General features: G+C 47.7%; 1 protein-coding gene across 5 annotated transcripts in view; it reads left to right on the top strand.

The window, feature by feature from the left end:
* ARPC1A (actin related protein 2/3 complex subunit 1A) overlaps positions 1 to 25,349 on the top strand; it is a 191,125-nt gene that overhangs the window by 7,589 nt on the left and 158,187 nt on the right. For 2 of the 5 annotated variants that reach the window (XM_075830007.1, XM_075830003.1), the window contains exon 1: positions 23,937 to 24,045. The exons of 2 other annotated variants lie outside the window; for them this stretch is intronic. The gene's annotated coding sequence lies outside the window, so the exon portion shown is untranslated. Of the gene's footprint in view, positions 1 to 23,936; positions 24,046 to 25,349 lie in introns of those variants that run through there. One more of the 5 variants, XM_075830004.1, reaches the window with a different exon arrangement.

Raw genomic sequence — 25,349 nt, 5'->3', positions numbered from 1 at the left:
TAAAAAAAAAAAAGCAGTTCTGACTTACCGATAACTCCCGGCTTCTTCCTCCAGTCTGACCTCCCGGGATGACAATTCAGTCCAAGTGACAGCTCCAGCCAATCACAGGCCAAGCACAGGCTGCAGCGGTCACATGGACTGCCACGTCATCCAGGGAGGTGGGGCCAGATGTCAAGAGAGGCGCGTCACCAAGGACGTGTCACCAAGGCAACGGCCGGGAGGGAAGTCCGAACATTTTTGTTTTTTTAAACAGGTTGCACGATATTGTGATCGGAATTCAATGTTGAGGGTGCTGAAAGAGTTAACTGCCGATCAGTTAACTCTTTCAGCACCCTGGACAGTGACTGACATCGACTAGCCTCATTTCTATGATGGCGGCTGCGCGAAAATCACGCAGCCACGCATCATACACGGATGACACACGGAGCTGTCAAGTGTTTTTTGCACGCGCAAAACGCAGCGTTTTTGCGTCCGCAAAAACGCCACGCTCGTGTGAATCCAGCTTTACACGAACGCTGCGCATCTCGGACGTGAAAAACTGCAGTTTTTCACGTCCGAGGTGCATCCGTGCTCAGCGCTGCAGGACGTGATGTCACGCATCACCCATAGTTGAGAGCCAATGGAGGGATGCGTGATGCACGAAAAGAAGGGACATGGCCTATAAGGACCCTTCACACGGTCCATTGAAACAATGGCTGTGTGAACGGCCACATTGAATTACATAGGCCCATGGGATGGCCGCTGTTTCAACGGCCGTCCCATGGATGTTTAACACGCTCGTGTAAATAAGGTCAGATTTACAATATTGGGCTTTGTACACAAATCGAAAACCGGCTGTGTCTCTAAGTGGTTAAAAATACTTTTATCTAACTGTTTTTAAATGATGGGAACTTAAACCAGCGATCGTTGGATTGCTTTCATGTTATACTGCAATACTAATGTATTGCAGTTTATCATGATTTTGTCTCTGGCAAAGCTTAATAGGACAAAGATGGCAGACCTGGTGGCCATGACAACCATTGGTACCCTACAAACGCGTCGCGGGGGCGATCGGCTGTTGGAGGGGGCTGCCCTCCACCTTCTAACTGTTAAGATGCCATGGTCGCTAATGATCGTGGCATCTAAGTGGTTGAATGAGCAGAATCAAAGTGAGGTTGCAGTGAGGCATCGGCACTTAGTATGCAGCGCGCTCAGCTCATACTTTACGACATTAAGAGTTTAAAATGTCTTCTCCTGGATCCAATTTTGTTTTTCGGGTTATAAAATGCATGCAAAATCTGCATCAAATCTGCACTGTTTGAATATGCACAGGGTTAATGATAAAGGGATAGTGACCCCTGTAGATAGTGCAACGCTCTGGATGGGGATTCTGCTCATAGAGAAAGCCCATGACGTCACTGTCCAAATAAGGACAGTGATATCAGGGGCTCCTCCTGCAGCGGAATTAGGGCCGGCCTTAGGATAGATGGCACCCCGTGCAAAATTATCTTTTGGCGCCCCACCCCATCAATAAAAAAATATGCCCCATAAAAAAAGTATAATGCCTTTTTAGTGCCCCATACAGTATAATAATAATAATATTTAATATTATAATATATATCAAGTACGCAGTTTTTAGACCTCTAATTGTGCCCACAATATTATGCCCTCTGTAGTACCCCTACACAGTATAATGTCTGCTTAGTGGCCCCACACAGTATAGTGCCCCCTGTAGATATTGCCATACAGCCTTCCTTTAGACAGTGCCATAATCCCCCATCTCCTCCTCTTAGATCGTGACATACAGCCCCCCCACCTCCCCCTTGTAGACAGTGCCACCAAACAAAAACAAAAATTGTACTCGCCTAGGCCCGGTTCCCATGACAAACGAATCTGCTCCACAACGGGATCCTTGCGTAGGCCGGCGTGATCTTGTAGCCTAGTACAGAGTTTCCCAGCTTTTTCGGACTCGAGGCAGCACTGGAAAAAGAACATTTCCTCAGGGCACCACTACCAACAATTGTTTCGAGAAGGACAGAAAATGGCTAAAAACAAGCACTACACTCGCAGGGTATGTTCACACAGCGTTTTTTGTAAGAAAACCGCCTTAAAATTCCTTTAGGAATTCACAGCATTGGTTTTTTTGCGTTTTTTCTTAAAGAGGCTCTGTCACCAGATTTTGCAACCCCTATCTGCTATTGCAGCAGATAGGCGCTGCAATGTAGATTACAGTAACGTTTTTATTTTTAAAAAACGAGCATTTTTGGCCAAGTTATGACCATTTTTGTAATTATGCAAATGAGGCTTGCAAAAGTCCAAGTGGGTGTGTTTAAAAGTAAAAGTCCAAGTGGGCGTGTATTATGTGCGTACATCGGGGCGTTTTTAATACTTTTACTAGCTGGGCGCTGTGAAGAGAAGTAACATCCTCTTCTCTTCAGAACGCCCAGCTTGTGACAGTGCAGATCTGTGACGTCACTCACAGGTCCTGCATCGTGACGGCCACATCGGCAGCAGAGGCTACAGTTGATTCTGCAGCAGCATCAGCGTTTGCAGGTAAGATCGACTTACCTGCAAACGCTGATGCTGCTGCAGAATCAACTGTAGCCTCTGGTTCCGATGTGGCCGTCACGATGCAGGACCTGTGAGTGACGTCACAGATCTGCACTGTCACAAGCTGGGCGTTCTGAAGAGAAGAGGATGTTACTTCTCATCAGAGCGCCCAGCTAGTGAAAGTATTAAAAACGCCCCGATGTACGCACATAATACACACCCACTTGGACTTTTACTTTTAAACACACCCACTTGGACTTTTGCAAGCCTCATTTGCATAACTACAAAAATGGTCATAACTTGGCCAAAAATGCTCGTTTTTTTAAAATAAAAACGTTACTGTAATCTACATTGCAGCGCCTATCTGCTGCAATAGCAGATAGGGGTTGCAAAATCTGGTGACAGAGCCTCTTTAAGCCGTTGGAAGCTAATGCAAAAGGCGCAGGTAAAAAAAAGCTCCAAACGTGTGCCGCAGGTATTTTCTGGCTCCCATTAATTTCAATTGGAAGTCAGAGGTGGAAACCACTTGAAGACCACCAGCCTCGCACTCACAGTAAAATGACCATCAGCCCCCACTCACAGTAAAATGACCATAAGCCCCACACTCACAGTAAAATAACCATCAGCGCCCCACGCTTTGTAATATGACCATCAGCCCCCCCACTCACAGTAAAATGACAATCAGCCCCCACTCACAGTAAAATGACCATCAGCCCCCCACTCACTCTAAAATGACCATCAGCCCCACTCTCAGTGATATGACCATCAGCCGGCCACTCACAGTAAGATGACCATCAGCCCGCCACTCACAGTAAAATGACCATCAGCCTGCCACTCACAGCAGAATAACCATCAGCCAGCCACTCACAGTAAAATGACCATCAGCCCGCCACTCACAGTAAAATGACCATCAGCCCACCACTCACAGTAAAATGACCATCAGCCCGCCACGCACAGTAAAATTACCATCAGCCCGCCACTCACAGTAAAATTACCATCAGCCCGCCACTCACAGTAAAATTACCAACAGCCCGCCACTCACAGTAAAATGACCAACAGCCCGCCACTCACAGTAAAATAACCATCAGACCACCACTGACAGTAAAATGATCATCAGCCCCCCACTCACAGTAAAATGACCATCAGCCCGCCACTCACAGTAAAATCACCATCAGCCCACCACTCACAGATTCCCCCTTTAGATAGTGCCACACAGCCCCTTGTAGGTAGTGTCACACAGCCCCTTGTAGGTAGCACCACAAAGCCCCCTTGTAGATAGCGCCACACAGACCCTTTGTAGATAGCGCCACACAGCCCCCTTGTAGATAGCGCCACACAGCCCCCTTGTATATAGCTTCACACAGCCCCCTTGTAGATAGTGCCACACAGCCCCCATGTAGATAGTGCCACACAGCCCCCATGTAGATAGTGCCACCCAGCCCCATGTAGATAGTGCCACACAGCCCCATGTAGATAGTGCCACACAGCCCCCTATAGAGTGCCACACAGCCCTCTATAGAGTGCCACACAGCACCCTATAGGGAGTGCCACACAGCTCCCTGTAAGTAGTGCCACAAAGTCCCCTGTAGGTAGTGCCACAAAGCCCCCTGTAGGTAGTGCCACACAGCACCCTAATAGGTAGTGCCACACAGCCCCCTGGTAGGTAGTGCCACACAGTCCCCTGTAGGTAGTGCCACACAGCTCCCTGTAAGTAGTGCCACACAGTCCCCTGTAGGTAGTGCCACGCAGCCCCCTGTAGGTAGTGCCACACAGCCCCCTGGTAGGTAGTGCCACACAGCCCTCTGGTAAGGAAGTGCCACACAGCGTCCTGGTAGGTAGTGCCACACAGCGTCCTGGTAGATAGTGCCACACAGCGTCCTGGTAGGTAGTGCCACACAGCGTTCCTGGTAGGTAGTGCCACACAACCTCCTTGTTGGTAGTGCCCCACAGACAAAAGCTCCCTTGTTGGTAGTGCCACACAGTCCACAGCCCCCTTGTTGGTAGTGCCACACAGCCCACAGTCCCCTTGTTGGTAGTGCCACACAGCCAACAGTCCCCTTGTTTGTAGTGCCACACAGCCCACAGCCCCCTTGTAGGTAGTGCCACACAGCCCACAGCCCCCTTGTTGGTAGTGCCATACAGCCCACAGTCGCCTTGTTGGTAGTGCCACACAGCCCACAGCCCCCTTGTTGGTAATGGCACACAGCCCCCTTGTAGGTAGTGCCACACAGCCCACAGCCCCCTTGTAGATAGCACCCCCTGCCTGTAGATAGCGCCAGTGTAGCTCCCTGAAGGAGCGGAATCCTCGTGTGGCCGGGGATTCCGCTCCTGGAGCGCTATGCTCAGTGGCGTAACTACCGCGGTAGCAGCCGTAGCGGCTGATATGGTGCCCGCGGCTTGGGGTATGTTCCCGACCATTCACCTTACAATGACGCTGATTGGCGGGGCAAAATTACTTGCCCCGCCAATCAGCGCCTTTCAACGACGCTAGCTGCCCCGACAATCAGCGTCATTGACCGATGCGTCATTCAGCGCCAGCAGACCTGCTCAGAAGAGAGCAGGTCTGCATTGCCATCGGACTGCGCGGGAACGGGATCATGTGAGTATGTAAAGTTTTTAGTTTTTTTCTAATAAAACTGTGACTGGCATTATCTATAGTGGGGGCTCTATCTACAGGGGGGGTCATCTATATTTGGGCCACTATATACAGGGTGGTCTGTATGTGGGGATGTGGGGCACTATCTACAGGGGCGGTCTATATGTGAGGATGTGGGCCACTAGATACAGGGGGGTCTATATGTGGGCCACTATATACAGGGGTGGTCTATATGTGGGCCACTATATACAGGGGGGTCTATATGTGGGGATGTGGGCCACTATCTACAGGGGGTATCTATATGTGGGGATGTGAGCCAGTATCTACAGGGGGAGTCTATATGTGGGGATCTGGGCCACTATCTACAGGGGGGGGGTCTATATGTGGGCCACTATCTACAGGTGGGTCTATATGTGGGGATGTGGGACACTATCTTAGGGGGTCTATATGTGGGACACTATATACAGGGGTGGGGTACCTGTGGGGCACTAGCTACAGGTTGGCTATATGTAGGGCACTGTCTAGAGGGGTGGGCTATATGTGGGACACTATCTACAGGGGGATTCTATATGTGGGGATGTGGGCCACTATCTACAGGGGGGTCTATATGTGGGCCACTATCTACAGGGGGTCTATATGTGAGGATGTGGGGCACTATCTACAGGGGTGGTATATATGTGGGGCACTATATACAGGGGGAGCTATATGTGAGACACTATATACAGGGGTGGGCTATATGTAGAGCACTATATATAGGGGAGCTATTTTTTAGGGCACTTTCTATAGGGGTGGGCTATATGTGGGACACAATATACAGGGGTGGGTTACCTGTGGGGCACTAGCTACAGGGTGGCTATATGTAGGGCACTGTCTACAGGGGTGGGCTATATGTGGGACACTATATACAGGGGGAGCTATATGCTGGACTATCTACAGAGGTGGGCTATACGAGGAGCACTATCTTTAGGGGAAGCTATATGTAGGGCAGCACGGTGGCTCAGTGGTTAGCACTATTGCCTTGCAGCTCTGGAGTGCATATGTAGGCACTATCTACAGAGGGCTGTATGTGGGATACTATCTAAAGGGGCTCCTATATAGGGCACTATCTACATAGGCTCTATGGGGGGTCACTATCTACAGGGGCTATGGGGGCTCTATCTACAGGGGGCACGGTGTGTGTGTGTGTGTGGGACACAGTTTATGGTACTATTATAATCAGGGACAAAGTGTATGGCGCTATTATAGTTAGTTTATTATATTTAGAGGTATTGAGAATTTTAACTTCGTTTATAGGTGCAGAAATGTTTTAAAAGTGAGAAGCTAAAGACATCTGAGCGGAAAACTGCAGAAATAGGTCGTGGCCGGAAGAAATCCATCATAGAGGTCTGGACCGGAGGGAGAAGAAAAGAACCAGAATCTGAGACGTCACCGGTGAGTCACTTAATGTAAATATTTTTTTGCCACTAATCAGTACTGTAGTCACTGTGGGATCTGCAGTGAGATGATGGTGGTATGATTTTTTTTTGTGAAACAGCATCTCCCAGCATATCCTCACCATTGTTCGGGCCATGCTGGGAGCTGTAGTTTTACGCCGTGCAACCTATGCGGCTGGGGTTGCACTAAATTTAGTTTTGGTGTTGTATATATGTAATGAGTTTGGTTCTGGGGATGTATATATGTACTGAGCTTGGTTCTGGTACTGTATATATGTACTGAGCTTGGTTCTGGGGATGTATTTATGTACTGTGCTTTGTTCTAGTGCTGTATTTATGTACTGAGGTTGGTTCTGGTGCTGTATATATGTACTGAGCTTGGTTCTGGAGCTGTATTTATGTACTGAGGTTGGTTCTGGTGCTGTATATATGTATGGGCTTGGTTCTAGTGCTGTATTTATGTACTGAGCTTTGTTCTAGTGCTGTATATATGTCAGAGCTTGATTCTGGATCTGTAATTATATAAGATATATTTATAATAACAAAATTGCAGGGCAGATGGAATTGTTCTCAATTCATTGTATATTTAATGGGAATATGTCAGGTAGTTTTAACCCCTTGAACTGCCACCATGTGGTAATACATGACCTGACAATATTTCCAAACATTCCCTTGTATGTTTTTTTCAGATGCAGCAAAATATTTAAAATCCACTTTTAAAACGGTACACACTATAGGCTAATTACTCATTAGAGGGTCATGGGGCAGTGCCGCTATCCTAAAGTCACATAGTCCTGCCTCCAAACCTACCTTTCCATGTTTGAGTGATATCTCCCTGGCTGATACAACTTTCTCGGATGCGCCATTGCCTTGTGGCACTATACACAAAGGGGGGGGGGGTTGTGTGGCACTATACACAAAGGGGGGGCTGTGTGGCACTATACACAAGGGGGAGCTGTGTGGCACTCTATCTACAGGGGGCTGAGTGTGGCACTATCTAGTAAGGGGGGCTGTGCTGCACTATCTACTAAGGGGGGCTGTGTGGCACTATATACAAAGGAGGGGGTCTGTGTAGCACTATATACAGTGGGGGCTTTATGGTGGTATCTACAGGGGGCTGTATGGCACCTTCTACAAGGGCGAGGAGGGGGCGCTATCTACAAATGGGGTGTGACACTGTCTATAGGCAGGGCTATATAGCACTGTCTACAGGAGGGCTGTATGGCACATTCTACAGGGGGCACTATTTATAAGGGCGACTGATTGTGGCACCCAGGGGGGGCCCCGGTCAAGAGTTTTCTATGGGGCCCAGTCTTACCTAGTTACGCCCCTGGCTCCGCTTGATGTCTCTGTCCACATATGGACAGTGACATTAGGGGCAACTCCTGAAGCGGAAACCCCGTCCACAGCGTTGCTCCTGTCGTCTGTGTCCATTTATGGACAGTGACGTCATTGGCTTCTCCTGTAGTGGAGCGCTCCAGGAGCAGAATCGCTGGCCACACGGGGATTCCACTCCTTCAGGGAGCTACGGTGGCGCTAGTAGATAGCAGAGCAGGGAGATACCTCCCTGCTCTGCTATAGTGCAATCACTACCGCTGTAGCAGTGGGCGCCCTCATGCCCGGTGTCGCCGCTTGCAGCGGCTATGGCTGCTACAGCAGTAGCGAGTGCAGATTCGCTGGACCCGGGCGCTTCTGAAGCAAGCAGGGGAAGGGAGCCAGCGCCCCTTTCGACCTGCTGGAGTGATGCGCCCTGTGCAAAGGCACAGGTCGCACACCCCTAAGGCCAGCCCTGAGCGGAATCCCCAGCCAGAGCGTTGCCGACACTCTGGCCAGAGATTCCGCTCATAGAGGGAACCAGTGATGACGTCACTGTCCATGTATGGACAATGAAGTCAGGGGCTACTCCTGGAATGCCAGAACCTCTGGCCAGAGCGTTGCTGATGCTCTGTCCGGGGATTCCGCTACTGGAGGAGCCATTGGCGTCACCATCTATATATGGACAGTGACGTCAGGGGCTCTATCTACAGTGGGGGGGGGAGGTGTGGCACCATCTACAGGGGAGCGTGGTGTGGCACCATCTACAGGGGAGGGGCTGTGTGGAACCAGCTACAGAGGGGGCTGTGTGGCACCAGCTACAGAGGGGGCTGTGTGGCACTAACGGCAGAGTAGGCTGTGTGGCACCAACTACAGAGGGCACTGTGTCACTATGTACAGAGGGGACTGTGGTACTATCTACAGAGGGCACTGTGACACTATATAAAGAGGATGTGTGGCACAATCTACAGAGGGGCCATGTGGCATTATCTACAGGAAGCAGTGTGTGCCAATATCTACAGGGAGCAGTGTGGAGTACCACTACCTACACCACCACCACCACCACCACCAATATCTACGAGGAGCACTGAGTGTGGCACTATCTACGCTGGTTTTTATGTTACTAGTAGTGGTCAGAACATATCGCCTAGCCCTAGCCTAGCCCTAGTGATAAAGTGAGACATCACCTGCCTGTATACAACCAGATAACCAGAGAGATACTGGCCACCATAGCAGTTGTCAGCCAAACTAGTGCAGACATTTTTGTTAATTTATTTGTATACAGAAATTTTGAAAAGAAAGCTACGCCTCACTAGCCACACCCACCAGATAAGCCACAGCCCATAAGCCACACCCACCATACTCTAAAGCGCAGATCAACAAGACATCGGAGACACACGGATCTATGGATAGGGACGAGCGGTCGTTACTCTGATTGCTCGGCCCCATACATTATTATCATGTTTACACAGGGAGATGTGCTGCCGACAACGATAATATGTTACTTTTTTAACCCCTTCCCGACATTTGTCATATGAATACATCATGGAAAGCTAGTGCTTCCCGCATTTTGCCGTATCATACGACAAATGGTGGACAACGGCTCAGAAGCTGAGTGAGTGCCACCATCCCCGGGTGTCGGCTGCATGTTATAGCTGACACCCTGGTGAGGACCGAAGTTTGCTCAGATCCCCGCCATTAACCCCTTAAATGCAGCGGTCACGAACGCTGCGCATCTCGGACGTGAAAAACTGCAGTTTTTCACGTCCGAGGTGCATCCGTGCTCAGCGCTGCAGGACGTGATGTCACGCATCACCCATAGTTGAGAGCCAATGGAGGGATGCGTGATGCACGAAAAGAAGGGACATGGCCTATAAGGACCCTTCACACGGTCCATTGAAACAATGGCTGTGTGAACGGCCACATTGAATTACATAGGCCCATGGGATGGCCGCTGTTTCAACGGCCGTCCCATGGATGTTTAACACGCTCGTGTAAATAAGGTCAGATTTACAATATTGGGCTTTGTACACAAATCGAAAACCGGCTGTGTCTCTAAGTGGTTAAAAATACTTTTATCTAACTGTTTTTAAATGATGGGAACTTAAACCAGCGATCGTTGGATTGCTTTCATGTTATACTGCAATACTAATGTATTGCAGTTTATCATGATTTTGTCTCTGGCAAAGCTTAATAGGACAAAGATGGCAGACCTGGTGGCCATGACAACCATTGGTACCCTACAAACGCGTCGCGGGGGCGGTCGGCTGTTGGAGGGGGCTGCCCTCCACCTTCTAACTGTTAAGATGCCATGGTCGCTAATGATCGTGGCATCTAAGTGGTTGAATGAGCAGAATCAAAGTGAGGTTGCAGTGAGGCATCGGCACTTAGTATGCAGCGCGCTCAGCTCATACTTTACGACATTAAGAGTTTAAAATGTCTTCTCCTGGATCCAATTTTGTTTTTCGGGTTATAAAATGCATGCAAAATCTGCATCAAATCTGCACTGTTTGAATATGCACAGGGTTAATGATAAAGGGATAGTGACCCCTGTAGATAGTGCAACGCTCTGGATGGGGATTCTGCTCATAGAGAAAGCCCATGACGTCACTGTCCAAATAAGGACAGTGATATCAGGGGCTCCTCCTGCAGCGGAATTAGGGCCGGCCTTAGGATAGATGGCACCCCGTGCAAAATTATCTTTTGGCGCCCCACCCCATCAATAAAAAAATATGCCCCATAAAAAAAGTATAATGCCTTTTTAGTGCCCCATACAGTATAATAATAATAATATTTAATATTATAATATATATCAAGTACGCAGTTTTTAGACCTCTAATTGTGCCCACAATATTATGCCCTCTGTAGTACCCCTACACAGTATAATGTCTGCTTAGTGGCCCCACACAGTATAGTGCCCCCTGTAGATATTGCCATACAGCCTTCCTTTAGACAGTGCCATAATCCCCCATCTCCTCCTCTTAGATCGTGACATACAGCCCCCCCACCTCCCCCTTGTAGACAGTGCCACCAAACAAAAACAAAAATTGTACTCGCCTAGGCCCGGTTCCCATGACAAACGAATCTGCTCCACAACGGGATCCTTGCGTAGGCCGGCGTGATCTTGTAGCCTAGTACAGAGTTTCCCAGCTTTTTCGGACTCGAGGCAGCACTGGAAAAAGAACATTTCCTCAGGGCACCACTACCAACAATTGTTTCGAGAAGGACAGAAAATGGCTAAAAACAAGCACTACACTCGCAGGGTATGTTCACACAGCGTTTTTTGTAAGAAAACCGCCTTAAAATTCCTTTAGGAATTCACAGCATTGGTTTTTTTGCGTTTTTTCTTAAGCCGTTGGAAGCTAATGCAAAAGGCGCAGGTAAAAAAAAGCTCCAAACGTGTGCCGCAGGTATTTTCTGGCTCCCATTAATTTCAATTGGAAGTCAGAGGTGGAAACCACTTGAAGACCACCAGCCTCGCACTCACAGTAAAATGACCATCAGCCCCCACTCACAGTAAAATGACCATAAGCCCCGCACTCACAGTAAAATAACCATCAGCGCCCCACGCTTTGTAATATGACCATCAGCCCCCCCACTCACAGTAAAATGACCATCAGCCCCCCACTCACTCTAAAATGACCATCAGCCCCACTCTCAGTGATATGACCATCAGCCGGCCACTCACAGTAAGATGACCATCAGCCCGCCACTCACAGTAAAATGACCATCAGCCTGCCACTCACAGTAGAATAACCATCAGCCAGCCACTCACAGTAAAATGACCATCAGCCCGCCACTCACAGTAAAATGACCATCAGCCCACCACTCACAGTAAAATGACCATCAGCCCGCCACGCACAGTAAAATTACCATCAGCCCGCCACTCACAGTAAAATTACCATCAGCCCGCCACTCACAGTAAAATTACCAACAGCCCGCCACTCACAGTAAAATGACCAACAGCCCGCCACTCACAGTAAAATAACCATCAGACCACCACTGACAGTAAAATGATCATCAGCCCCCCACTCACAGTAAAATGACCATCAGCCCGCCACTCACAGTAAAATCACCATCAGCCCACCACTCACAGATTCCCCCTTTAGATAGTGCCACACAGCCCCTTGTAGGTAGCACCACAAAGCCCCCTTGTAGATAGCGCCACACAGACCCTTTGTAGATAGCGCCACACAGCCCCCTTGTAGATAGCGCCACACAGCCCCCTTGTATATAGCTTCACACAGCCCCCTTGTAGATAGTGCCACACAGCCCCCATGTAGATAGTGCCACACAGCCCCCATGTAGATAGTGCCACCCAGCCCCATGTAGATAGTGCCACACAGCCCCATGTAGATAGTGCCACACAGCCCCCTATAGAGTGCCACACAGCCCTCTATAGAGTGCCACACAGCACCCTATAGGGAGTGCCACACAGCTCCCTGTAAGTAGTGCCACAAAGTCCCCTGTAGGTAGTGCCACAAAGCCCCCTGTAGGTAGTGCCACACAGCACCCTAATAGGTAGTGCCACACAGCCCCCTGGTAGGTAGTGCCACACAGTCCCCTGTAGGTAGTGCCACACAGCTCCCTGTAAGTAGTGCCACACAGTCCCCTGTAGGTAGTGCCACACAGCCCCCTGTAGGTAGTGCCACACAGCCCCCTGGTAGGTAGTGCCACACAGCCCTCTGGTAAGGAAGTGCCACACAGCGTCCTGGTAGGTAGTGCCACACAGCGTCCTGGTAGATAGTGCCACACAGCATCCTGGTAGGTAGTGCCACACAGCGTTCCTGGTAGGTAGTGCCACACAACCTCCTTGTTGGTAGTGCCCCACAGACAAAAGCTCCCTTGTTGGTAGTGCCACACAGTCCACAGCCCCCTTGTTGGTAGTGCCACACAGCCCACAGTCCCCTTGTTGGTAGTGCCACACAGCCAACAGTCCCCTTGTTTGTAGTGCCACACAGCCCACAGCCCCCTTGTAGGTAGTGCCACACAGCCCACAGCCCCCTTGTTGGTAGTGCCATACAGCCCACAGTCGCCTTGTTGGTAGTGCCACACAGCCCACAGCCCCCTTGTTGGTAATGGCACACAGCCCCCTTGTAGGTAGTGCCACACAGCCCACAGCCCCCTTGTAGATAGCACCCCCTGCCTGTAGATAGCGCCAGTGTAGCTCCCTGAAGGAGCGGAATCCTCGTGTGGCCGGGGATTCCGCTCCTGGAGCGCTATGCTCAGTGGCGTAACTACCGCGGTAGCAGCCGTAGCGGCTGATATGGTGCCCGCGGCTTGGGGTATGTTCCCGACCATTCACCTTACAATGACGCTGATTGGCGGGGCAAAATTACTTGCCCCGCCAATCAGCGCCTTTCAACGACGCTAGCTGCCCCGACAATCAGCGTCATTGACCGATGCGTCATTCAGCGCCAGCAGACCTGCTCAGAAGAGAGCAGGTCTGCATTGCCATCGGACTGCGCGGGAACGGGATCATGTGAGTATGTAAAGTTTTTAGTTTTTTTCTAATAAAACTGTGACTGGCATTATCTATAGTGGGGGCTCTATCTACAGGGGGGGTCATCTATATTTGGGCCACTATATACAGGGTGGTCTGTATGTGGGGATGTGGGGCACTATCTACAGGGGCGGTCTATATGTGAGGATGTGGGCCACTAGATACAGGGGGGTCTATATGTGGGCCACTATATACAGGGGTGGTCTATATGTGGGCCACTATATACAGGGGGGTCTATATGTGGGGATGTGGGCCACTATCTACAGGGGGTATCTATATGTGGGGATGTGAGCCAGTATCTACAGGGGGAGTCTATATGTGGGGATCTGGGCCACTATCTACAGGGGGGGGGGTCTATATGTGGGCCACTATCTACAGGTGGGTCTATATGTGGGGATGTGGGACACTATCTTAGGGGGTCTATATGTGGGACACTATATACAGGGGTGGGGTACCTGTGGGGCACTAGCTACAGGTTGGCTATATGTAGGGCACTGTCTAGAGGGGTGGGCTATATGAGGGACACTATCTACAGGGGGATTCTATATGTGGGGATGTGGGCCACTATCTACAGGGGGGTCTATATGTGGGCCACTATCTACAGGGGGTCTATATGTGAGGATGTGGGGCACTATCTACAGGGGTGGTATATATGTGGGGCACTATATACAGGGGGAGCTATATGTGAGACACTATATACAGGGGTGGGCTATATGTAGAGCACTATATATAGGGGAGCTATTTTTTAGGGCACTTTCTATAGGGTGGGCTATATGTGGGACACAATATACAGGGGTGGGTTACCTGTGGGGCACTAGCTACAGGGTGGCTATATGTAGGGCACTGTCTACAGGGGTGGGCTATATGTGGGACACTATATACAGGGGGAGCTATATGCTGGACTATCTACAGAGGTGGGCTATACGAGGAGCACTATCTTTAGGGGAAGCTATATGTAGGGCAGCACGGTGGCTCAGTGGTTAGCACTATTGCCTTGCAGCTCTGGAGTGCATATGTAGGCACTATCTACAGAGGGCTGTATGTGGGATACTATCTAAAGGGGCTCCTATATAGGGCACTATCTACATAGGCTCTATGGGGGGTCACTATCTACAGGGGCTATGGGGGCTCTATCTACAGGGGGCACGGTGTGTGTGTGTGTGTGGGACACAGTTTATGGTACTATTATAATCAGGGACAAAGTGTATGGCGCTATTATAGTTAGTTTATTATATTTAGAGGTATTGAGAATTTTAACTTCGTTTATAGGTGCAGAAATGTTTTAAAAGTGAGAAGCTAAAGACATCTGAGCGGAAAACTGCAGAAATAGGTCGTGGCCGGAAGAAATCCATCATAGAGGTCTGGACCGGAGGGAGAAGAAAAGAACCAGAATCTGAGACGTCACCGGTGAGTCACTTAATGTAAATATTTTTTTGCCACTAATCAGTACTGTAGTCACTGTGGGATCTGCAGTGAGATGATGGTGGTATGATTTTTTTTTGTGAAACAGCATCTCCCAGCATATCCTCACCATTGTTCGGGCCATGCTGGGAGCTGTAGTTTTACGCCGTGCAACCTATGCGGCTGGGGTTGCACTAAATTTAGTTTTGGTGTTGTATATATGTAATGAGTTTGGTTCTGGGGATGTATATATGTACTGAGCTTGGTTCTGGTACTGTATATATGTACTGAGCTTGGTTCTGGGGATGTATTTATGTACTGTGCTTTGTTCTAGTGCTGTATTTATGTACTGAGGTTGGTTCTGGTGCTGTATATATGTACTGAGCTTGGTTCTGGAGCTGTATTTATGTACTGAGGTTGGTTCTGGTGCTGTATATATGTATGGGCTTGGTTCTAGTGCTGTATTTATGTACTGAGCTTTGTTCTAGTGCTGTATATATGTCAGAGCTTGATTCTGGATCTGTAATTATATAAGATATATTTATAATAACAAAATTGCAGGGCAGATGGAATTGTTCTCAATTCATTGTATATTTAATGGGAATATGTCAGGTAGTTTTAACCCCTTGAACTGCCACCATGTGGTAATACATGACCTGACAATATTTCCAAACATTCCCTTGTATGTTTTTTTCAGATGCAGCAAAATATTTAAAATCCACTTTTAAAACGGTACACACTATAGGCTAATTACTCATTAGAGGGTCATGGGGCAGTGCCGCTATCCTAAAGTCACATAGTCCTGCCTCCAAACCTACCTTTCCATGTTTGAGTGATATCTCCCTGGCTGATACAACTTTCTCGGATGCGCCATTGCCTTGTGGCACTATACACAAAGGGGGGGGGGGGGTTGTGTGGCACTATACACAAAGGGGGGGCTGTGTGGCACTATACACAAGGGGGAGCTGTGTGGCACTCTATCTACAGGGGGCTGAGTGTGGCACTATCTAGTAAGGGGGGCTGTGCTGCACTATCTACTAAGGGGGGCTGTGTGGCACTATATACAAAGGAGGGGGTCTGTGTAGCACTATATACAGTGGGGGCTTTATGGTGGTATCTACAGGGGGCTGTATGGCACCTTCTACAAGGGCGAGGAGGGGGCGCTATCTACAAATGGGGTGTGACACTGTCTATAGGCAGGGCTATATAGCACTGTCTACAGGAGGGCTGTATGGCACATTCTACAGGGGGCACTATTTATAAGGGCGACTGATTGTGGCACCCAGGGGGGGCCCCGGTCAAGAGTTTTCTATGGGGCCCAGTCTTACCTAGTTACGCCCCTGGCTCCGCTTGATGTCTCTGTCCACATATGGACAGTGACATTAGGGGCAACTCCTGAAGCGGAAACCCCGTCCACAGCGTTGCTCCTGTCGTCTGTGTCCATTTATGGACAGTGACGTCATTGGCTTCTCCTGTAGTGGAGCGCTCCAGGAGCAGAATCGCTGGCCACACGGGGATTCCACTCCTTCAGGGAGCTACGGTGGCGCTAGTAGATAGCAGAGCAGGGAGATACCTCCCTGCTCTGCTATAGTGCAATCACTACCGCTGTAGCAGTGGGCGCCCTCATGCCCGGTGTCGCCGCTTGCAGCGGCTATGGCTGCTACAGCAGTAGCGAGTGCAGATTCGCTGGACCCGGGCGCTTCTGAAGCAAGCAGGGGAAGGGAGCCAGCGCCCCTTTCGACCTGCTGGAGTGATGCGCCCTGTGCAAAGGCACAGGTCGCACACCCCTAAGGCCAGCCCTGAGCGGAATCCCCAGCCAGAGCGTTGCCGACACTCTGGCCAGAGATTCCGCTCATAGAGGGAACCAGTGATGACGTCACTGTCCATGTATGGACAATGAAGTCAGGGGCTACTCCTGGAATGCCAGAACCTCTGGCCAGAGCGTTGCTGATGCTCTGTCCGGGGATTCCGCTACTGGAGGAGCCATTGGCGTCACCATCTATATATGGACAGTGACGTCAGGGGCTCTATCTACAGTGGGGGGGGGAGGTGTGGCACCATCTACAGGGGAGCGTGGTGTGGCACCATCTACAGGGGAGGGGCTGTGTGGAACCAGCTACAGAGGGGGCTGTGTGGCACCAGCTACAGAGGGGGCTGTGTGGCACTAACGGCAGAGTAGGCTGTGTGGCACCAACTACAGAGGGCACTGTGTCACTATGTACAGAGAGGACTGTGGTACTATCTACAGAGGGCACTGTGACACTATATAAAGAGGATGTGTGGCACAATCTACAGAGGGGCCATGTGGCATTATCTACAGGAAGCAGTGTGTGCCAATATCTACAGGGAGCAGTGTGGAGTACCACTACCTACACCACCACCACCACCACCACCACCAATATCTACGAGGAGCACTGAGTGTGGCACTATCTACGCTGGTTTTTATGTTACTAGTAGTGGTCAGAACATATCGCCTAGCCCTAGCCTAGCCCTAGTGATAAAGTGAGACATCACCTGCCTGTATACAACCAGATAACCAGAGAGATACTGGCCACCATAGCAGTTGTCAGCCAAACTAGTGCAGACATTTTTGTTAATTTATTTGTATACAGAAATTTTGAAAAGAAAGCTACGCCTCACTAGCCACACCCACCAGATAAGCCACAGCCCATAAGCCACACCCACCATACTCTAAAGCGCAGATCAACAAGACATCGGAGACACACGGATCTATGGATAGGGACGAGCGGTCGTTACTCTGATTGCTCGGCCCCATACATTATTATCATGTTTACACAGGGAGATGTGCTGCCGACAACGATAATATGTTACTTTTTTAACCCCTTCCCGACATTTGTCATATGAATACATCATGGAAAGCTAGTGCTTCCCGCATTTTGCCGTATCATACGACAAATGGTGGACAACGGCTCAGAAGCTGAGTGAGTGCCACCATCCCCGGGTGTCGGCTGCATGTTATAGCTGACACCCTGGTGAGGACCGAAGTTTGCTCAGATCCCCGCCATTAACCCCTTAAATGCAGCGGTCAAAAGCGATCGCTGCATTTAAGGGGTTTTCAGCTCATCGGCACCCCAGCAAAGAAATTTCCGTGGTTTTGGTGGCTACAAAGGCAACCAGCGGCTTAACACTAGCATCCAGGTTTGCCTAGTGCGAAAAAATTTCAGGCCCTAAACAGAGGAGGGGCCTAAAAGGCTTCCGTAGATGTCGGCAAGATGGTGCCGGCTCAGGAACTGAGCCGGCGTCATCAGCCGTGGATGTCAGCTGTATGTTACATCTGACATCAACCTAGAAAGAGGTGGCTGCATCTTAGAGGTTGGCAGCAGATCGGCAGCCCTTCATGCTATAGCAGGGCTTCCGACTTCTGCTATGGTAATAAGAGGCCTAACAATGGCCTCCTGCTCTGCCATTACGTTATCCGATTAGGCCCCGCCTGGAGGCGAAGCCTAATCAGTTTGCTATCAGTGAATGACTGACAGATCTAACACATTGCACTAGATAGGTAGTGCAATGTATTAAATAAATAAACCGTACATATTTGCTATTGCTGTGTCCGTAACGACCCGAGCTATAAAAATATTATGTTATTTATTCCTTGAACGGCGTAAAAAACAAGGCCATGTTGTTTTTTTTTTGGTTACTTTGCCCTACAAAAATTAGAATAAAAAGTGATCAAAAAGTCATGTGTATCCAAAAATGGTACTTATAGAAACTATAGCTCGTCTCGCAAAAAGCCATCATACAGCTCCGTTGACGTAAAAATATAAAAGTTATGGTTCTTACAGCATGGCGACAGAAAAAAGACATTCTTTTTACAAAAGCAATTTTATTGTGCAAAAAGTTGTAAATCATAAAAAAGTGCTATAAATTTGGTATCGCCGGAATCGTACTGGCCCGCAGAAAAACGTTAACATGTAATTTATAACGCATGGTGAAGGGCGTAATAAAACCCGTAAAAAACTATGCCAGAATTGCTGGTCTTTGGTCCTTGCCTCGCAAAAAATAGGATAAAAAGGTGATCAAAAAGGCGCGTGTACCCAAAATGGTACCATTAATAACTACAGCGTGCATCGCAATAAAACCGCTCATGCCACTACATCTATGAAAAAATTAATTAGTTAAGGCTCCAATAAGTCAGGAAAGAAATATATGCAGTTGTGCAGGCCCGAGGGAAACATTTCTTCTGCTTCAGAAGGCGATTTATCAAGGCCCTAAAATTAGGAAACCAGGAAGGGTAGGACCCAAACATACCTGCTAGAAGCGAGGGTGCCCGTAATATACCAGGACAGCAGTTTCCCAGCAAAATTCCCCAAATTGCAAAGGTGCAGAGTGTGGACCAAATGGGGGATAAGGAATGATACCATTTATCAGTGCGACACTGGCCTGTGCATAAAGGAATGCTTCACAGCGTAACACACATCTATGGATTATTTTACCCCATTATTATACCACCTGACTATGCCCCTGATGTACTCTGCCCAGCTTACATATGCCCCCACATTCTAAACTAAAACACCAGTAAAATTCCAAACAAAACTACTACCAAGCAAATCCACGCTCCAAAAGCCAAATAGCGCTCCCTCCCTTCAGAGTCCTACAGTGTGCCCAAACTGTTTGCCACATATATGGCATCGCCATACCCGGGAGAACCCTTTTAACAATTTTGAGGTGTGTGTCTCCAGTGGCACAAGCTGGGCACAACATATTTGCCACTGAAATGGCATATCTAGGGAAAATGTGAAATTTTTACTTTGCACCATCAGTAGCGCAATAATTTACGGAAAAGAGCTGTGGGGTCAAAATGCTCACTACACCCCTTAATAAATGTCTTGAGGGGTGTATTTTCCAAAATGGGTTCACTTCTCAGGGGTTTCTTTCATTATTTCACATCGGAGCCTCTGCAATTGTGAACCAATACTTTGTAAGTCACCAAATTAGGCCTCACCTGCGCATGGCACTCTTTCACTCCTGAGCCTGGTCGAATGTCCAGGCAAAAGATTAGGGCCACATGTAGGGTCTTTCTAAAACCGGGAAATACCGCATAATAATTAGAGAGCTGTCCTGTTATGGTTGCTCAAACTGGGCACCACATATTGGCATATCTATGCATGCAAAAAATCCCATTTTCACTCTGCAACATCGAGGGCACACTAATTTCTGCAAAACACCTGTGGGGTTAACATGCTAACTACACACCTAGGGGAATACCTTGAGCGTGTAGTTTCCAAAATGGGGTCACTTCTGGGGGGTTTCCACTGTTTTGGTCCCACAGGGGCTTTGCAAATGCCAGATAGCACCCAGAAACCAATCCAGCAAAATCTGCACTCCAAAAGCCAAATGGCGCTCCTTCCCTTCTGAGCCCCGATGTGTGCCAAAACAGCAGTCTATGACCACAAATGGGGTTTTTCTGTACTCTAGAAAAGTTGCTTTACAAATGTTGGGGGTTTTTTCCTTCATTTTTTGAGAAAATGAAAAATTTGGAGCTAAAGCTACGTCTTAATGAAGAAAAAGGATTTTTTTTTATTTTCACTGCCCAATCCTAATAAAAATCTATGAAACACCTGTGGGGTCAAAATTAATTCCTCAAGGGATGCAGTTTCCTAAATTAAGTGACGCGTTTTCACAGCCCTCAGGGGCTTTGCAAATGCGACATGGCCTCCGCAAACTATTCCTGCTAAATTTGAGCTCTAAAAGCCAAATGGCGCTCTTTCCCTTCCAAGCCCTGCTGTGTGTCTAAGCAGCCGTTTATGACGACATGTGGGGTACTGTTTTACTCTGGAGAAGTCGCTTTACAAATGGTGCTTTTTCTCCTTTAGTCCTTGTGGGAATGAACATTTTTTTGCTAAACCTACGTTTTACTGGAAAAAATTTAGAGTTTCATTTTCACGGCCTACTTCCAATAATTTCTGCAAAAAACCCGTGGGGTCAAAATGCTCAATATACCCCAAGATAATTTCCTCAAGGGGTGTAGCTTCCAAAATGGGGTCACTTGTGGGGGGTTTCCACTGTTTTTGCATCACAAGACTTTTTCAAACCTGACATGGTGCCTAAAATATAGTCTCATAAAAAGGAGGCCCCAAAATTCACTAGGTGCTCCATTTCTTCTGAGGCCTGTGCTCCAGTCCATAAGCACACTAGGGCCACATGGGATATTTATAAAACTGCAGAATCTGGGCAATAAATATTGAGTTGCGTTTCTCTTGTAAAACCTTCAGTGTTACAAAAAAATTGATAAAAAATTAAGTTCTGAAAAAAAATAAAATGAAATTAAATTTGTATATTTCACATCTACGTTGCTTTAATTCCTGTGAAATGTCTAAAGGGTTAAGAAACTTTCTAAATGCTGTTTTGAATACTTTGAGGGGTGCAGTTTTTAAAATGGGGTGGCTTATTGGGGGTTTCTAATATATAAGGCTCTCAAAGCCACTTCACAACTGAACTGGCCCCTGTAAAAATAGCCTTTTGAAATTTTCTTGAAAATGTGAGAAATTGCAGCTAAAGTTCTAAGCCTTGTAACGTCCTGGAAATATAAAAGGATATTCAAAAAACAATGCCAATCTAAAGTAGACATATGGGGGATGTTAAAGAGGCTCTGTCACCAGATTTTCAAACCCTTATCTCGTATTGCAGCAGATCGGCGCTGCAATGAAGATTACAGTAACGTTTTTTAAAACGAGCATTTTTGGCCAAGTTATGAGCATTTTTTCATTTATGCAAATGAGCCTTTCTTAAAGGAACAGTGTCACCACAAAACATTTTTTTATATCAGTTTGATGTTAGTGTTTTATTAAAAACGTTTGTATTTATTTGTGTGTTTGTGTGTTACTTTTTTTTATTTTTACACTTTTTCTTCCCTATGGGGGCTGCCATTTTTTTTTCCATTTCTGTATGTGTCGATTAACGACACATACAGACATGGAATACGGCAGCTCCAGTCCCATAGGGACTGCGAACGGGGCCCGTTCCATCCACTATGGTGTACGCCGTCTGTGTGGGAACGGCGCATGCGCCGCTCCCACACAGTCCAATTTGAAATGTGCGCCGTCCGGCGCCATTTTCCTGTGGACCGGAAGTCGCGGCCGGACAGTAAGATTACTACTTCCGGTCGCGGCATCCGGACTTGTGCACATGGAGCAGTGGCAGCAGACGGAGCGGACGGTCCGGAGGGAGCGGCGGCGACTGGAGCAGGTAAGTGATTTCTATGTATGTTCGTGTTTTACTGTGTGTTTACTAGTGTATGTTAACCTACTACACTGTGTGTTAGCTCAAAAAATGGCGACACACAGTGTAGGAGGTTAGACCGTTCAATCCCCTCGTTTCTCCCGGCACTAGCCAGGATAAAGGAGGGGGGGATTCTGAGAACTCACTAGAGCGAGGGATTTTTTCCCAATTTTGCAGCATAAAGCAATGTGGTTGCTTTACCACATGCAATGCTGCAATTTTGGGAATTGCTCCATCTAGTGACCAGCAATGGGAAATATTATAAATTAGAATCCAATTGAATCCAATTTATAATATTTCCTGACTCGTGAAAAAAATAAAAAAAATTAGAACAATGTTTAATCACCCACACACTAATTGTTTAACTAAAAAAACAAAACATTTTTTTGCTAACAACACATTCCCTTTAAGTACAAGTGGGCGTGTATTGTGTGTGTACATCTGGGCGTTTTTACTTGTTTTACTAGCTGGGCGTTGTGAATGGAAGTGTATGATGCTGATGAATCAGCATCATCCACTTCTCTTCGTTAACACCCAGCTTCTGGCAGTGCACAGATACACAGCGTGTTCTCGAGAGATCACGCTGTGACGTCACTTCCTGCACCAGGTCCTGCATCGTGTCGGACGAGCAAGGACACATCGGCACCAGGCGACAGAGGCTACATAGACTTACCTGCAAACGCCGATGCTGCTGCAGAATCAACTGTAGCCTCTGTCGCCTGGTGCCGATGTGTCCTCGCTCGTCCGACACGATGCAGGACCTGGGGCAGGAAGTGACGTCACAGCGTGATCTCTCGAGAACACGCTGTGTGTCTGTGCACTGCCAGAAGCTGGGTGTTAACGAAGAGAAGTGGATGATGCTGATTCATCAGCATCATACACTTCCATTCACAACGCCCAGCTAGTAAAACAAGTAAAAACGCCCAGATGTACATACACAATACACGCCCACTTGTACTTAAGAAAGGCTCATTGGCATAAATATAAAAATGCTCATAACTTGGCCAAAAATGCTCGTTTTTGAAAAAAAAACAAAACACGTTACTGTTATATACATTGCAGCGCCGATCTGCTGCAATAGGAGATAGGGGTTTGAAAATCTGGTGATAGAGCCTCTTTAATTAGCAACTATTTGTGTGGTATAATTGCCTGTCTTACAATGAGGTACATTTACATTTAGAAAGCAGTCTCAGAATCGCTTGGATAGATAAAAGCATTCCGAAGTTATTACCACATAAAGGGAAACATGTCAGATTTGAAAAACGAGGCGGTCAGGAAGGTCAAAAGTGGCCAAAGAGTGAAGGGGTTAAAACGATACGACCAGCAGATGATCGAGCGTTTGCTCGTAGATCTGCTGATCGCTGCCTTTTTTTACACAGGGCAATTATCGGCAACGAGCGTTATATGAATGCTCGTCTGCACGATAATCAACCAGTGTAAAACCCTCTTAAGTGTCACTGGAAAAAAATTGAAATGTTGGCAACTATGCACTACAGACGGTTTTTGCGGACCGTCCATAAATTTACGGACGATTGGCAACCCTGTATATGCATTTTGATATCACACATTGCATGTAGTTTATTCTTATGAGATGACATCACATCACATGTATACCTGTGATGTCATGTGTCTGTGATTGCAAAAAAATCCAAATATGTTTACCATTATCGCATAAGACCCCAGACGATTAGTAAATCGGAAAATAAAAAACATGTTTGTTTTGTGTTAATACACGTATTATTCATAAGTATTCATAGTTATTCCAACATGCTTATATCGTGCGGAACTATTGGACCTTTCACTTTTATTTTTCAGAGCTGTTACACCCTGTTTTTATTTCAGACTAAATTCCACCACTCCACTACAATACTTTCATTACTACCGCATACTTCATTTCTGCTGCTGAGCATGCGTAGATGAATTGATTGTGCTGTACGCACGCGCAGTGCTACTCTCTTGTCCTTGGTAGTCTCCATTTCACTGCTCGGTTCGCGTTGACTGACCAGAGTCCGCGAATCACTTTCGACCGGGTAAGTAGCATAATAGGCAGCGTTACACGAAGTATTACAGCAGACCGGTTTGTGCTTGATTCTCTCATAACAAAGCATTCGGTTCTATAAGGATAATTGCGGCTGAGGAGGAAGGGCCGCAGTTGAGCTGATTTCCGGGTTCTTGCAAAATGGATCTCTCACTTTAGTTCATTCAAATCGTGTGCATGGTGCCTTACTGTATCGTAAATGCGTGTAAACGACTGGGATGCTCGTACGTGATGGTTTCGTTATCTCTTTTTAAACTTGTGATGCTGACTCTATGGACTCCAGACAGGTATATTTTATCTGTACTGGTACATTGTAAATTAATAGCAGGACTAGAGTGAGGGTTATTTCAGTATTAAAGAGGCCTGTCACCAGAATAAAAATGCTCTATCTCCTACATAAGTTTATCGGCGCTGGAATGTAGTTACTAGCAATGTGTTTTTATTTTAAAAACGATGTTTTTTAACAAAGTTATGGCGTTTAGAACATTTATGCAAATGAGGTCCTTAATGCCCAACTGGGCGTTTTTTAATTTTCAACCAAGTGGGCGTATGACAAAGAGGTGTATGACGCTGGCCAATACGCATCATGCACCTCTCTGCCTTACACCCAAGCTAGATTCACTGAGCAAACATCATCCCATGAGGCCGGCCTGGACGGAGAACAGAAGAAAGCATTGCTATGAGAACGGCCAGGCTGTAATGCCATATTTACATGACATGAAAAACGTCTGTGTGGTGGCCTTTTTTTAGTGACTGTCATAAGGCCGTTATTAGAACAATGAAGATGTATGGGTGTATTCACACAACCTTTTTTTGTGTTTCGATAGAAGTCAATGGATCGGCTTTTAACGACTGTTTTTTGGAGATAAATCCTTGTGATGGCCATTAACCCCTTAACGCTCAGTGACGTACTATTCCGTCATGGAAACCGCCCTGTTCGCGCTCCATGACGGAATAGTACTTCACGGGAGTAACGGCCATTTCGGCCGTCCTCCCGACACATACAGGAGCTGTGACAGCTGCTGTCTCGTACAGCAGCTGTCACAGCTCCTACAGCGGGGACCGATCGCTGTGTCCCCGCTGATTAACCCCTTGACTATGGCAACTGGACACCAAACAATGGCGTCCGGCTATGCCATCGACGGAAGCCTAGTGGGTCCTGACTAAGTCAGGACCCACTATGCTTGCTGTCAGTGAGTAGCTGACAGTTCTAATACACTGCACTATGCATGTAGTGCAGTGTATTAGAATAGCGATCAGGGCCTCCTGCCCTCAAGTCCCCTAGTGGGACAAAGT

The sequence above is a fragment of the Rhinoderma darwinii genome, chromosome 6 (assembly GCF_050947455.1).
Source record: "Rhinoderma darwinii isolate aRhiDar2 chromosome 6, aRhiDar2.hap1, whole genome shotgun sequence".
Taxonomy (NCBI): domain Eukaryota; kingdom Metazoa; phylum Chordata; class Amphibia; order Anura; family Rhinodermatidae; genus Rhinoderma; species Rhinoderma darwinii.
The sequence above is the reverse complement of the archived record's forward strand: the minus strand, read 5'-3'. Positions and strand labels throughout refer to the sequence as shown.